The 16,344-nt window shown below is 47.3% G+C and overlaps 1 protein-coding gene across 2 annotated transcripts in view; it reads right to left on the bottom strand.

Annotated features, from left to right (window-relative positions):
- Positions 1-16,344, bottom strand: part of SLC39A11 (solute carrier family 39 member 11) — a 342,864-nt gene that overhangs the window by 221,226 nt on the left and 105,294 nt on the right. The window lies entirely within an intron of this gene.

The raw sequence follows: 16,344 nt of genomic DNA on the forward strand, positions 1-16,344 counted from the left end.
GCTCACTTTAATTTTATGTTCAGATGAGTGTCTCACTTGTCTCACCCTAATCCAAGCCCTGAGGTTCCCCGATCCATCAGGTGCTGATTCAGACAATTCAGGAGAGAAGCAGCAATGACAGCAAAACTCGCAGGCTCTGCTGTGGGGCAAGCAGCCTTCAGGCACCCAAAATGCAAATTTACTCCAGGCCCTTCTTCCTTTCCTTCACTCCATCTTCGTTGCTGCAGCAAAGGGCAAAGAACACTGGGCAGGCGCTCCGGGCTGTCATTTAATCCTCAACAAGCACAAATGGGAGTGCTGTTATCCCCATTCTACAGATGAGAACGCTAAGGGTCAGAGACACGGATCATCTCACCAAAGTCACACAGCACTGGGTGGGTGGGGCTAAAATGGGAACCCTGGTGTGCCCGACACTAACGGCCACCATTCTCGTGCTCCTTTACCCTTGCTCAGGAGCTGGTACATGGGCCACACTCTACCCCCACCCCAGCCGTGGCCAGAGCTCTGGTACTTGACAGAACTCCCAGAAAATGTGTAAGGGAAGAAATTCAGAGCACTGATCACAACTGGCCTCAGAAGAAGGGTAAAGAGAAGGAAGAAAAGTCCCTCTCAACTAACCTTAACTTTCCCCCAATTCTACCCTTGTTGCGCCAATAACTTCAGTATTGATGACACACTTATAATCCAGCAACAGTCAGCCTGCAGAGCGCCACAAACCCAAAGAGAGAAGCGGCCAGCCTCAGAAAGCAGGCTCAGACCCCAACTCAGGCCTCCGAAGCTGGTTTCACAGAATACACCTCTCCGTGTTATCCATCCGGGCCCGCTACAAACTTCCCAATTTGCCACAGCAGACCCAGAAATGGAGGAGAAGAGAAGGAGAAGGTGCTGGAAGACAGCCTCTGCCCACTCTTACAAAAATGTTTTAAAAGGTATAGAATAGGAACTGGCAGGAAAGGGGTAAAGCTATTTCAGAAAAACAGAAACGAACAACCAAACGAACCATTTACTGTGATCATAAGGATGGGGAGACAGAAGTTTGCAGCCCACAGCGACACCGAGGGGAGCCTAGAGAAGCTTCAGTGACATACACGGAGCCCAGAGAGCCCGGAAGTGGATCTTCCAGAAACGAAGAGAAGGGCAACAACTGACAACCCACAGGAGGAGTTCAGAGCCCTCTGACCGTGAGGACTCCACCTGGGGTAGAAACCAAGCTTCAAAGGGTGACTGGACAGCGCAGCCGCTGGGGCTGCGTCTGTGACACTTGGCTTTACCCCACTGCCCCACTGGGAACGCACGATCCGGCCGAAATTCATTTTCATAGAGCTCTGTTGACAAGGACAAATCTGGTCATGATGAATTTCAAGGACCTCTTGAAATGCTGTGTGGCTATAGATTTTCACAGTATCCAACGATGCTTGCGAGACATGGACCACAAGCCAGATCTTGGATTATTTTCCATTTTGGTAGAGAGAGTGACAGTAATAAATTTGGCCTGGATGGTAATTTTCTAAAGGTCTTACTAAAAAAGTTATAAACTTAACAATTTCTCTGCCCACCAAACACTGCCGGAACCTTTTAGACGTAAGTAGATGAGTATTCACCAGGGGAAAGTTTACCAGAGCCGGGGCAGAAACCAAAGCCAGGATGATTGTCTGAAAACTCAAGTCAGACCATGTTCGAACCCAACATGGCTTGTTGGACCCCTTAGCACCAAAGCCAAGCGTTGCTATGACGTAGGAGGCCCCCACTTCATCTCCCACCTCCCAGCTCCTCCTGCTTGGGCCACACCTCCCTCTTGGTTTCTTTGAACATGTCAGATGCATCCCACCTGAAGGCATTAGCACCGGCCGTCCCTTCCTCCTGGAAAGCTCCTCCCGCTACATACGGGCACGGTTTGGTCTTTCACCTCCTTCAGGTCTTTATATAAATATCACCTCTCAGGTGACACCCCCAACCCTGACACCTAAGTTCACACCACCTCCATCCCACACACACGCACCCACCCACTTCCTATCCCCTCGCCTGCTTTGTTTCTTTCCTCCTAGCCGCCGACACCGTCTAACACAGAATGTATTTCACTCACTTGGAACTTCTTGTCTCCTCCACCAGAATGTCGGCTCTCTATGTCGTTTTCACCATCGGGTTCATTTGTAGTACCCAACTTCTGCTTCCTACTGTATAGCCCGGGGCCTAGAACACATCCGGGAGGCACAGGAAGGATCTGCTCATTGCGGGAAATGGATAAGATGAGAACGCAAGCCCAGCGCACTGCTCCCTCTCCCTGCCTGGACCAATGACTACGGAACTGTACTTCCTGAGAACCTGCCCCAGTGCTGGACTCGGGGGCGGGATGTGGGCAGTTGGGTGCTGAAGGCTAGCGGTCTTCCTCGGCGGGGTTGCCAAGTCAGATAAGAGGGAGGGTAAGGACAGGTGAATGAGACCCGCAGGGCTGCCACTTGTCGCAGGAAGACGTACATTTCCTAAAATATCGAAAAAAAAAAAAAAGAAAACAGCTACAACTCGAACACGACTCGGTGAGCAAACTGGAGTGGAGGCAAAGGAAAAACAAAAGCAGTCACAATAACAGTAAGGCGCAAGAGCTTTACCTTTTCCCAAGGGGGGAGGTCGAGGGAAGAGCCCTGGGGTGTTCTAAGACACCCTGGAATTATACGCAGAATCCTGTGGGAACATGCATACTTCCGGAAAAAGATCGATATACTTTTCATCAGCTTCTCAAAGTGGCCGTTGACCAAAATAAAAACTTCCAGAAACACTAACTTACACTTGCATGTTTTCTGTAACTCGTTTTAGTCCCACAAACACCCACGTATTAAGTGCTGACTACCATACTTCACCAAATCTTAAGACACAACAATTTTAAGACACACTTTTATTTTAGATGGCATGTCAATTCCACTATGCCATTGGCTGTAAGACAAATACTAATTTCAGAGATGTTGAAAATGCAAAGAAGAGTCCTGGAATCTACAAATTACACCGCATGTCAAGCACCGTGCTAGGCCCTTTACACGTTTTACCTGAGTCCCAATGCAGTGACGTTACGATTCCTATCTTATAAGCGAGAATTCCAAGAACTCAAACCTAGGTTTGTCTGAGAAGCCTCCCACAGAAGCATCCCAACAGAGACGGCTCCCACTGCTGCAGACCTTAGCACCAGCGAGGAACCTCTCACAATCAAGTGCACTGGGAGACACAGAGAGGTCATTCTAGTTGCATATCAAATGACTGCAGAAGCACCCAGCTTGAATCGGAAGCCATGCTTCAAACAAACTTCCAAATGCCCAGAGGACAGTTTCACATTTATTAGTGTAAAGAGCATCTGCTCCTCCCTCAACTTCATAGCCTTCTCTCACTTCAATAAGCAACTATTTAAGTGGAATTTAATGATCCAGAACACACAGTGCACTGTACTGAAATGCGGGATTCAGAAATAAAAGAGGCACGATTCCTTGTCAATCTTAAAATGCATCCCCACTATCAAAGCATTACCAAAAGAACGTCTCCAAAGGTTGGGGTGGGATAGTGCACGAGCACGTGTGTGTGTGCTATAGAGGGTGAGGAGAGAGAGGATGAGATGAAAACACCCACTACATTGGGTATGTTCACAAACAGGATTCAGCCTCTGACATTTGAGAGCTGCTTGTTACAAGGCAAAGCTGATGCATACAGCCTGTTACACTCAGATACATGAAGTCAACATGAAAACTCTCAGCAGCATACGCTCTAATGTAAGGACTGTACCTGGAGTCACATGTGAGCCCTCAGGCTTTTAACTCTTCCTCTTTCCCGGGAAGGAGCCTTAGAGCACAATTGGCTCTATATATGGATACACTCTCCTTCAAATTTTGGGTCAATGCCATCATCTTTGTGAGTCACCGAACAGTGAAACTTACTAATAATGAAAGCAACAATGCAAACCATGACTTTTTTTTAAACCAGCCAGGCGGTAGATGACAAATTGTATCTCGAGCTTGTCCTCATCTCTCTTCTCCATTGCATTCTTCTGGTAGCCTCTCACTTAACCTCGATGGCTCCTGAGACCAGGAGGAGACCAGCTAAAGCCTCAGAGGCCAAATAGTCATGAGAAAATGTCCTAGACCACAGTACAGGGAATGGGTTTGCCTTGGGAAGCCCCCTGTTGGAAAGCAGCAGGGAAAAATTATAATTCAATAATTATCTTGAGTGTTTTGGAGGAAGAAAGTTACTCTGAGAATGTTGTTGTTGTTAAAGATCATGCCCAAACACACACACACACAAAAGACTGCGTTTTTAAAAAAAAAACTTGGATTGTAGATCAACCCTCAGAAGCCTCCTAATAAACTTCCCAAAGTTTTCCAAATAACACCATCCTCCCAAGTTGACCGCTTCTGGGGAGCCCAAACTCATTTGTTCAGATGAGTTCTGCGGTGTTTGTTCACATCAGTTTTATTACTTTTTAATCTGCTGTTATCTTTTGACCCCAAAAGGGGATGCTGAGCACCTCGGCATAGAGCTCCGGGTCATGGTGGGTCCCAGTGGTTCTCTCTGCTGATCCAACTCCACAGGGACTCCCGGGGATCGGGGTGAAGTGAAGAGCAGACTGAAAGTTCAGGACGCCGCTCCACCACAAAGAACTGTCCCTCCACAAATGCCAATAACCCAACAGTCTGTGGTTTTCATCAGGTGCCCAGGTGGTCTCCTTCCCACAAAATGGTCTAGGCAGATGTTCTGAGAATGATGGGTTGTGGAGGGTCATCGTGTGAGGGTCCAAACAGGAAAGAGGCAAGTAGCTACTCCAGAGCATCTAGACAGACATCACGGCAACCTTAGAAAACACACCTGCCCCCTGATTTGGAGCCAACATTTCTTTTCAACTAACCAAGCTCCCTGCAGAGGAGACACCTGCAGCCCCTGATGGCCATACCTGCCGCCACTTCTGCTCACCTGGGAGACTGTGCCTGGAAGCCTGTGCCCAAGCTCCCACTCAGGACCTCCAAGGTCTCAGACCAGAACCCGCTGGCCCAGATTTTCAGGTCCCGTGAGCCCTTCCCCTAAAGGCCAGAGGGGGCAGAGGAGCCCTCTCCCCAGTGTTCTTGGTTGGCTGATGAGTGAGGAATTGTGGAGCAAGAAAGGGGTCTCAGCCCACACTTTCACACTGCACAGGAAGCCCCTCTATAACCTCCCTGACCATTGGTCACCTAGCTTGTACTTGAATCCTTCCAGTGACGGGGAGCTCAGTCCAGTCATGATTCCATGAGCCCATGTTACTATCACATCTACCACATATCCTGACTCTACCCTCCCCCCGCTCTTCACCACACACACACACACACACACACACACACACATACACACACACACACACACTCTCTCTCTCCTTCTCCATTCACCCCATGATTCTCTATAATTTTTCACATCAATCTTCTCGTACATTTTTCCTTAACCACACTGGTGCTCCTTTAACTTCTTTAGGGATTTCCTTTTCCTCTGAGAAACCTCCTCTTCCAGCTTAAGGACAATCTGCTCTTTTCTAGTGTGGATACTCCATCCCTGGTTTGTTGCTCTGTCCATCTTTCTGAGCACCTGGAGAGCACTGGAGACACAAGGGTGTTGAATGGCCAGAGAAAACCACATCCAAACCCAAAAGCTCTCTGTACTTTTCCAGGTGGGCAGCAAAATCTCTACAGTCTGGGCCAAAAAGAAAAAAAAAATCCCATATTCAGGCACCCTGAATGCTCTGGCCAGTTTTACTGCTGTCCAGACAGAATAATAACTAATATTCACTGAGGACATACAAAGCAGTGAGCACTATTCTAAGCGTCTTACTCGCATTAACTTAGCCTGTCTTCACCGTAACTCTGTCAAGTAATTACTGTTATCCCCATTTTAGGTACAGAAACTGAAGGAGAAGGCAGGGTAAGAAGGATGCCCAAGGTCTAGCAGCTGCTAAGAGGTGGAGTCAGAATTCAAACCCAGTCTCACAGTTATCCAGTATTCTCTGACCCACTCCAACTCTGTACCGTCTCTGCAGCATGCCACCTTTCAGGAACTGGACGGCTTTTCAAATATCAATGCCTTTCGTCTGCCATAAACGTATAGATGACATCGTACTCAATGGTGAAAGACTGAATGCTTTCTCCCTAAGACCAGGAATAAGGCAAGAATGTCTGCTCTCACCAGTCTTATCTGACATCTTAGTGCAATTAGGCAAGAAAAAGAAATAACAAGGCATACAGACTGGAAGGAAGAAACAGAACTGTTAGTACTCACAGACATGACATAGAAAATCCCAAGGCATCTACAAAACAACTCTTAGAACTAATAAATGAGTTTAGCCAGGTTGCAGGATACAAGGCTAACATGTATAAATCAATTATATTTCTGTATACTAGAAATGAATAATTAGAAATTAAATTTAAAACGCCATACCATTTATAATAGCACCATAAAAGGAAATAATTAGTATGAATCTAACCAAATATATGTTAAGATATATATGCTGAGAACCACAAAACACTGATAGAAGAAATTAAAGACAACTTAAATAAATGGAGAGCTATACCATGTTTATGAAATGGAAGACAAGATTATTAAGATGTCAGTTTTCCCCAAATTAATTTATAGATTCAATGCAATCCCAACCAAAAGCCAAAAGCCCACCAGGATTTTTTGTAGATATTAACAAGCTGATTCGAAGGAACTAGAATAACCAAAACAATTTTGAAAAAGAATAAAGTGGGAGAACACACGATATCTGATGGCAAGACTTAGACTAAAGCTACCATAATTAAGAGAATGGGAGATTGGTGAAACAATAGACATATAGACCAAAGAAGCAGAATGGAGAGTCAAAAAGTAGATCTGGGCTTCCCTGGTGGCGCAGTGGTTGAGAGTCCGCCTGCCGATGCGGGGGGCGCGGGTTCGTGCCCCGGTCCAGGAAAATCCCAGATGCCGCGGAGCGGCTGGGCCCGTGAGCCATGGCCGCTGAGCCTGCGCGTCTGGAGCCCGTGCTCCGCAGTGGGAGAGGCCACAACAGTGAGAGGCCCACGTACCGGGAAAAAAAAAAAAAAAAAAAAATGTAGATCCACGCAAATATGGTCAATTAATTGTTTACAAAAGCACAGAGGCAATTCGATGGAGAAAGGTCAGTCTTTCCAATACATGGTGTTGCAACCACTGGACATCCCCATTAAAAAAAAGCCTGAACTCCAAACTCGACCTCACTCCTTACCCAAAAATAACTCAAAATAGAGGGCTCTGGGTGGGAGCACCAAGGACATATTCAAGACCCACTTGAGGGATGGTCAGAGGTTTACATATGTTAGGTTGAACCATACAAAATGCCCAGATTCGTTTCCCAAGAATGCTTGAATCTCCTTGAAGGCATATGTCTCCTAACTGTTTCTATGTGTATAACAGGCACTTCCCTAATAGAAAGAACACGACGATCAATGTTTACTGAGACTGACCTGAGCAAATCTTTCCAAGACCTGCCGGGGATCGGGGCAGCAATACCGCTGGCTGAGCCTGCTTTCCTAGGGAAGACAGCAGGGATCTCTGGCTCACGTGTCAGAGAGCTGCGAGAGACATTGCATGCTTCCTCTGCCCTCCTCAAGGAATGCCTCTGCCTCCCCTCCACACCCCCCCAAGGCCAATGACTAGTTTGGGGTTATCAGGAGTCGGGAACCCTGAGAGTCAGCCCTGTTTTGGGTACCAACTGTTTCACTGGCACATCCCTCAACATCTCCAAAATATTGCGACCCTCAACATCAACAGCTGATTTAGCATTCAGACACTTCGAGCTGTTTTCTCTCTCTGGTGCCAGGAGGGGAAATGCACCAGAGAGAAGAAAGCAGAACAAAATACCGGAACACACATCGCCCAAAGAGGAGATGGGAGGCCAAGCAGGAGGTACCTGCTGACAAAGACAGCCCAGGTTGAATGGAGCTTATCACGGATGCCTTTTCTTTCTTTCTTTTTTTTTTTTTTTTTTGCGGTATTCGGGCATCTCACTGTTGTGGCCTCTCCCGCTGCGGAGCACAGGCTCCGGCGCGCAGGCTCAGCGGCCATGGCTCACGGGCCCAGCCGCTCCGCGGCATGTGGGATCTTCCCGGACCGGGACACGAACCCGCATCCCCTGCGTTGGCAGGCGAACTCTCAACCACTGCGCCACCAGGGAAGCCCGGATGCCTTTTCTTGAAGGCAGGGTTGCACTGACCTCATCCCAGATGCCGGAGCTGTGACTGTCGATGACACAGGTTCAAAGCCCAGCTCCTCATCTACCCCATCAGCACACCCCTGCTCTACGGCTGCCGCGCTCAGTAAGTGGCGTCCATTTCCTCCCAGCTTCATGGGCTCAAAACCAGCTCCCGCCTTGGGCTCTTTCCATAAAAGCCAGAAGGGGAGAAAAATAAACAATCGAGATGGGAGTGAATAAATAGAAAGGACCCCTGAAGATCTGAAATACTTGAAACCAAAGTGCCGCCCTATGCTTCTCCAGCTTCAGGAGCTTCTGCAAAAACTAACATCTGGGAAACAAAACGAAATGATCTGAAAAGAGCCCGGGTTGCCCGGCTTTGGCAGCTGGCACCCCGAAATCTCTGGGTAATGAAAGCTTGGCAGGAATATCCTGACGGGGCTGGCGCTGCCCAAGACACTTGTCTGCTCTGCTCCCCCAAAGCACATTGAAAACACATTTCCCTGTTCAATAGACTTGTGAGCTGAAATGAATGTGTCAGAATGCTAATAAATAGGATAGAACCTGCTAGCCCAGCAAATGTTAAATTTTGCATAAGGAGACAGTATCCCTAACTCCTTGGTAGACGCTTAATGAATATTTCAAAGAGCCCTGGCAGCTGCTCTAAAGGCTCCCGGTGAATTTAAGTGGGTTTCTATTATTGCCAGGATTAGCCTCCCCTTGTTTCCTCCCATTTTCTCCCCTCTCCCTCCCTTGTGCATGACAAAAGCCCCTCCGGACTAACCAAGCTCCCTGAAGCCTGGCCACGGAGGGGGTCGGAGCGTGGGGCTGATCAATGGACCGGGTTGAAAAGGGTTCCCCCCAAATTCATGTCCACCTAAGCCTCAGAGTGTGACCTTCCTTGGAAATAGAGTCTTTGCAGATGGAATTAGTTAAAAAGTGGTCATACTGGATTAGGGTGGGCCCTAAATCCAACAACTGGTGTCTTTGTAGGAGACAAAAGAGGGTGATTCAGATACTGACACACAGAAACACACACAGGGATGAAGGCCACGTGACAGCTGCAGTTGAGACTGGCGTGGTGTGGTTACCAGCCAAGGAACGTCCGGAGCCACCAGAAGTTATTAGAATCAAGGAAGTTATCGGAGGGTGGCCCTGCGGACGCTTTGACTTCCAACTTCTAGCCTCTGGAGCTGTGAGAGCAAACGTTTCTGTGAAGACACACAGTTTGTGGTACGTTGTTATGGCAGCCCTGGGAACTCAACACAGTCAGGAGAGCACACCTACACATTCCAATGTATATGAATAACTCCCTAGAAGTAACCTGAGCCGATCATGTCAGGTGATGGTGGCGGTGGACAGCACTGCCCCACCCTTTTCATTTCATTAGCAGAGACCGCAAACCTGCCAGGAGTCTTGTAAGATCGGGCCTTGAATCATCTGACTTTCTACTTGCTGTCTCAGAGAAACTCTCCAACTTCATCCAACTCTTTTCCATACTTACTCAGCATTCCCAGCACATCCAGGTACGAGACAAACAGATAAAAGAGACAGAAATAGAGGGAGAGAATTTAAAAGATGGAAGGAAGGGAGGGAGGAAGGAAGGGAGGGAACCAAGTAAGAGCTTGTGCCACCTGGTGTTCCTTCAGGTGGGTTACCATCCACGGGAAGACAACGTTTCAAAAAACTTGTTAAGCACTGTTATGGGCTGAGTCATGTCCACCTGAAATCCATGCACTGAAGCCCTAAGCCCCAGTACTGAGAATTTACCTGTATTTGGACATCGGGTTTTTAAAGAGGTAATTACATTAAAATGAGGTCATTCGGGTAGACCTTAATCCAGCAGGACTGGTAAGAGGAGGCGATTAGGACACAGACAGAGGGAAGACTGAGGGAGAAGGCGGCCGTCTACAAGCCAAGGAGAGAGGCCTCGGGAGAAACCAACCCTGCCCACACCTTGATCTCAGACCTCAAGCCTCCGGAACTGTGAGAACATCGATTTCCACCGCACAAGCCCCTCATCCTGCGGTGCTTTGTTAGGGGAGCCCAAGCAAGCGTATACAAGTACCAAACTGCCTCTAGGCCTGGGCCCCATGAAAATGCACTCCAAGTTAACTGCCTAGCTCAGAAAATCGGGACAGGAAAAAAAAAAAAAAAAAAGCAAATAAACAGGAAAAGTGCTGTTGGAGTGGTAAATTTGAGGCAGGCAGAATGTAACATTCATCAGAGGCAGAAAAATCTAGAAAATGTATCCACCTAATAATGCTCCCCTGAGCCAAGACACTCAGGCCACCCACAGACAGCCCTGTTCCGGAAGGTATTTCTGTACTACTTCCTTATTTTATTTAACTTCCATGATGCTAAAGAGCTCCTGGTAATTATTATTGTTGAACACTTTGCTCTTTATCCTCTGGCAAAATAGTTTTGGGTTTGTTTTTTGTTTTGGAATTAAGACGTGGCATATTTTAATAGCCTAATAGCCTCAGTGCGATTGCCATGTGCTGACAGGTTGGGTTCATGCCCTTTTGAATGAAGAAGCCCAGGTTACAGGCCCTCACCCAGAAAGGACAAAGCAAAGCCAGGACCTGCCTATCTTTCAGGTCCCAGGCAACTCCTCTCAAGGAGGCCAGGAGAAGACCTGAAAATGTCCCCTGACCAACCAGTTATAGAAGAAAAAAAAAAAGAGTCTAATTGCTAAAACCACATGCCAAGACATTAAATTACATGAATAACTGTGATGTCATTCTTTCATCTGTAGAGAGCTTACTGATAAAAATTCAAAATTACGAACAACCTCTCAGAGACTTCCCTAAACACATTATTTTGGAGACTTAGTCATAAAAAAAAAAGAAAAGAAAAGAAAATCAAAATTTCTCCTAAGAGCTACATCTGGCTCCTGATCAAATTTAAGTGACTAAATTTGAGTGGAAATATCGGTGGCAGAAGACAAGGTAGACTTGGAAAATTAGAAGATATGGGAGAAGAAAAAGGTGATTGTCAGAGGAAGCTTGAAGCTGTTTAAAAAAAGTCCTCTTTGCTTCCCTGGGATTCAGCTATTTTAAAGGATATCAGTGCCAAGGAAATCTAGGAGCTGGGAGTTGAATACACGTGGCTGGTCTTACAGAGCGAACAGGCAGCTGGCCTCCGAGAAGGGATCTCACCTCACAGCGATGGCTTCCCGGCCCCAGGCCCACACGTGTGCTGGAAAATATAATCCTCCAAAGGCCAACCAGTGTGAAAACCCTTCAGCTAAAGAAACTGTCCCTGGTTAAGACGTAACACGTGAGCGGGAGTAAAACACTGTCGATAACTGATGCCTCCCCGTTCAACAGCTGATCAAGTCTCTTCCCAGAGGCACCGAAGGGAGGATACTTAAAGGCGAAAATAGCGGAGAGGAATGATTCCAAGTGCATGACTGAAAGACGACAGTATGATACCTGGAGGAGAGATGGGGGCGCCTTGGAGAGGGGGAAGGGAATCAGAGCACATCCAAGCGCCTTCCTGACTCTCAGTGGACAAGCCCTGTAGATGCTCATCTGGGGGTCGGGCACTTGGGAAACTTGAGCTGGAAAAGGCAAATTCTGTCTCCCAAGATCAGCTCTAGTTGTACGGAAAGATGCCACCCAGCAAGTCCGGAGCACAACCAATGAGGAATTCCTAAGATACAAACAAATACACGTGACTGGAGTTGGCAATTTCTCCAAATTTATAAGCCACTTGACGCTAGGTCTGCATCGGTTTTGTTGTGCAAAACATGGTTTCTCATCTGCCAGGCTGTCCAGGTAGAATTATTGCCAGGTGAATTCTCCTAACATAAAAGAATAAGGCATCAAGGAAAAATGTGTTTCTAACCAGAGTTTCTTACGGCTTACTCTTGCCTGACTTAAATCCCCATTCACTTCTCCACCCGACAAGCTTTGGAAAGGTTTATAGATAATAAATAGAAGCCACTTCACAACTAATTTCCCAAATTAAATCCACCTCTTTCTCTCCTGGAGAATAATGCTTACTTCTGTTCCTTCCACAGGTACACAAAATTACAGACAATCCTCCATCTGCCATGATAATGGATCCATGAAAAAAAAAACTCTTGAAAAGTTTCAGCTTCCTCTCTCAGAACAAACAACGTATGGAAATGGGGCAGTTAACAATTACCCTTCTTTAAAAAAAAAATGGTTCTGGGGCTTCCCTGGTGGCACAGTGGTTGAGAGTCCGCCTGCCGATGCAGGAGACACGGGTTCATGCCCCAGTCTGGGAAGATCCCACATGCCGCGGAGCGGCTGGGCCCATGAGCCATGGCCACTGAGCCTGCGTGTCCGGAGCCTTGTGCTCCGCAACGGGAGAGGCCGCAACAGTGAGAGGCCCGCATACCGCAAAAAAAAAAAAAATGGTTCTGACAAACCCAGGGGCAGGACAGGAATAAAGACGCAAACGTACAGAATGCACTTGAGGACACGGGGAGGGGGAAGGGTAAGCTGAGACGAAGTGAGACTGGCATGGACGTACATACACTACCAAATGTAAAATAGATAGCTAGTGGGAAGCAGCCACGTCACAGAGGGAGATCAGCTCGGTGCTTTGTGACCACCTAGAGGGGTGGGATAAGGAGCGTGGGAGGAAGACACAAGAGGGAGGAGATATCGGGATATATGTATGCATATAGCTGATTCACTTTGTTGTACGGCAGAAACTAACACAACATTGTAAAGCAATTAGACTCCACTAAAGATGTTAAATTAAAAAAAAAATTACCCTTCTTTAGCCTAAAGAGAGTGCTAGTGAGAAAAAAAAAAAAAGTCCACTGGAGGCTGAATGTGGGAGGCTGAGGCAAAAAAGCCAAGTTCTAGATAAACACCGGGGTCGTGGAGCCATCTGAAGTGTGATGGACGTTATAGATCTTTGCCTTCCAAAAACACGTATCTTTTTGCATTAGATTCCAAGAGGTTCATAAACCCTTTGGCGCCCACTCATGGACCCCAGATGTACAGAACCCCTGGCCTCGTTTCTAGAATTTACTCTACAATAGAATTGCCCATAGAGATGTATGCATGAAAGTGCTCTGTGCCACTTTCTTTATAATAGCAAAAGAGTGTAAACACCCTAAAGGGCCATCAAGAGGGGACTAATTAGGTAAGATCATGGCCAAGAATAAGAATCCATGAATGCCCAGGAAACAAAAACCAAAATGTGTTATTAAGTGAAAAACACAAGGCACAGAATAACGGGCCAAGTATGATGGTATAAACATAATATTTCTGAAAGGAAACACAAGAACCTAGAAACAGTGTTTGTGTCTGAGATGGGAACCTAGACCATAAGGGATCTGAAAGTGGAAGAAAATTTACTTTTATTTGTAATCCATGTTATTACTTTCTTAAGTAATTAATTAAAAGAAAGCTAGCTGGAGAGAGATAAATAGTTGAGGGGGGTGGGAGAGAGAGAGAGACAGAGAGAGACTGATTTATAAGAACTTCTGGTCTAGCTAAGTCCCAAAATATCCCCGGCCCTGAGAACAGTTGATATTGTAAAACATTTGGCACCAAGACATACATAGGAAAGCACTCATAAATGCATAAATGCTTTTCCCAGCTCGGGCTGCTGGCGATGCTCAGAGCAGCCGGACCTCCTCTCCCACAGCGTGGTTTTTCTGGCCCTTCCTCTTGTTGAACCAATTATGGGACATTATAACAGCAGTGCCAACATTACTTCTTAAAGGCTGATGTTACTCACTAAACACCCATTAAACCCATCTCCGGGCTCCATTTACAGCTAGTTCAAGGGCAAATCCAGATGGTACAAACAACAGGTATTCAGACTTGATCTGCACAAGGCCAGTCATCAAATACCATTACCAGTTGAACAGTCTTCAACTGCCTGACAGCCACACGTGTGCCCAGGTGGGAGGAAAAGCAACCTTTCCGGAGGTGGCTGGGTTCCCTCGGTCTCTGCAAACCATCTTTGTGCTCCCCCAAAGGCTGCATTTGCCTCTGTATCTGAACAGGTAGCAACAACGACTGAGGGTTGCTTGGTAACCTGGTAACAGGCGATGCCTAGGTGTTTCTGAGCAGAGGACGGGATTGCATCGTCTCCCATGCAGTCTCCGCTCACGGCTCCACACTGGGGTGGCCAAGAAGATCCAGCAATCCTGGGAGACTTTCCAGGAAAGTCAACTCCCGCTGGCCCTATATTCCCATGGCCCCAGCGTTAAAGATTCATCTCAAAGGAATCGCCCCTTTTTACTTTTTTTCTTTTTTTTTTTTTTTTTTTTTGATGGATTGACAGGCACTGAACCTTCCCGCCTGTGGGATAGGGATAAAAAATGGGATAGAATAAAATCTAGCCAATTTCTTCATCGTAGAGAAGGCTCAGAATTAGGAACGTAAATATGGCATTAGAGTGATTTGGGTATTTCTGTCTTATTAAAAAATATACTGGTCTGTAGTTTTCCTGTGATGCCTTGATATCCATTTGGTATCAGGGTATTACTGGCCTCAGAATAAATTAAAAGGTGCTCTTATTCTTTTTTTTTTTTTTTTTTTTTTGCGGTACGTGGACCTCTCACCGCTGTGGCCTCTCCCATTGCGGAGCATAGGCTCCGGACGCGCAGGCTCAGCGGCCATGGCTCATGGGCCCAGCCGCTCCGCGGCATGTGGGATCTTCCCAGACCAGGGCAAGAACCCATGTCCCCTGTATTGGTAGGCGGACTCTCAATCACTGCGCCACCAGGGAAGCCCTCCTATTCTATTTTTATAGCAAAAAAAAAAAAAAAAAAGAATCAGGACCATAATGTCTTCATAGCAGATCACAGGAGCTCCACGACAAGATAGTTGGGGAGAATGGAGAGAAAGCCTCCTGTCCCTGTGTTCCCACGACTTGGCATGGAAAATGACAATCTCTACTGGAGGATGGTGCCCCACGCTGGTCACTGGACAGCTCTTGACTCTCCAATAAGAGGAGAACAGCAGACAGCACCGAGTGGTTCTGATTTGAGTATGAATGACAAGACTGACTGGACACAGTGGGCAGGTTTTCGTGCTAACCCTCTAGTACTTGAGCTCACGTTAGATGGATTTTCGTTTCCCGATTACATCCCACATCCAAAGCGGTAGGCGGCAGTGAGCCGCAACCCAAGTGGAGAAGGTATTCGAGTTCTCCATGAATAATTCATGCAGGACATAAGCTGAACGCAGAGAACTGAGAACTGGCCGGGGCATCGCTGTAACTTTTGTACGTTTACTGTACCGCGGTCTAGAGATCACCTCTGCCAACACAGGGTGGAAACAGAAAATTAACGTCCCAGCCCAGAAACATGAAAGGACTTTCTCCCTTAAATCACTAATGTGAAGACAGCGACTGGTCACCAGTCTGTTTCTCTCTGACGCACCTAAGGGAGAACTCCAAGCGAGGCAGGAGACAGCCACTCTCAACATCCTTTGCCTGGTTTTAGTTCCCAAGTCTGAGGTTTACAGAAGTGGGGAGGGGGAGGGACAAACGTTTCACAGCGTGGGGTGGGGGGAGGGGGGTGGCGCTCGCCCGCTAAACGTGGGACTTGAATAAATGCAAAGGAAAAAACAGGCATCCACCTCTCCTGGTGCAAACTGGTGCTTAAATTAGCCAACTGCCCTGGGTGAGCCATGACCGGGCAAGGAGTGGGGAGTCCTACACGGAGACTGGAAACCGGCATAATCCTCTGAACTCCTTCTCAGGGGGCACTGGCCCAGTCTGCACTCCCCTGACAGAGATTCCGGAATTCCTACCCTATTCCTCTTGAGGGACGCACTCCCTCTAACTTAAGACAAAAAGCATGACTTTGTCATCAGTGTTTTCAGGTTTTCTGGCTCCAAACTGAATCAGTGAGAGCAACAGCCAGTTTCCCCAGATGGACCAAAAAGATGAAAGCCACGTAAATGGAAAGGAACATCCAGGGTCCGTCAGGGAGGCGGAGACAGAGGGACAGGTGCCCATCCACTCCAACCCAAACCAGCCCAGTCCCATCAGAGTGGCCCTTGCCCACTTGTCCAAGTTGGAAGAGCAAATCAAAAGGCCCTGTTACCTCCTGTGCACTAGGCAGGTGGTTTGCAGAACCAATGGGGAAGGAAAGCACGGGGCCAGACCCTGGCTCAGCGCCGTGCGACAGTGGGGTGGGT

This window comes from Phocoena phocoena, chromosome 19, assembly GCF_963924675.1.
Source record: "Phocoena phocoena chromosome 19, mPhoPho1.1, whole genome shotgun sequence".
Taxonomy (NCBI): Eukaryota; Metazoa; Chordata; class Mammalia; order Artiodactyla; family Phocoenidae; genus Phocoena; species Phocoena phocoena.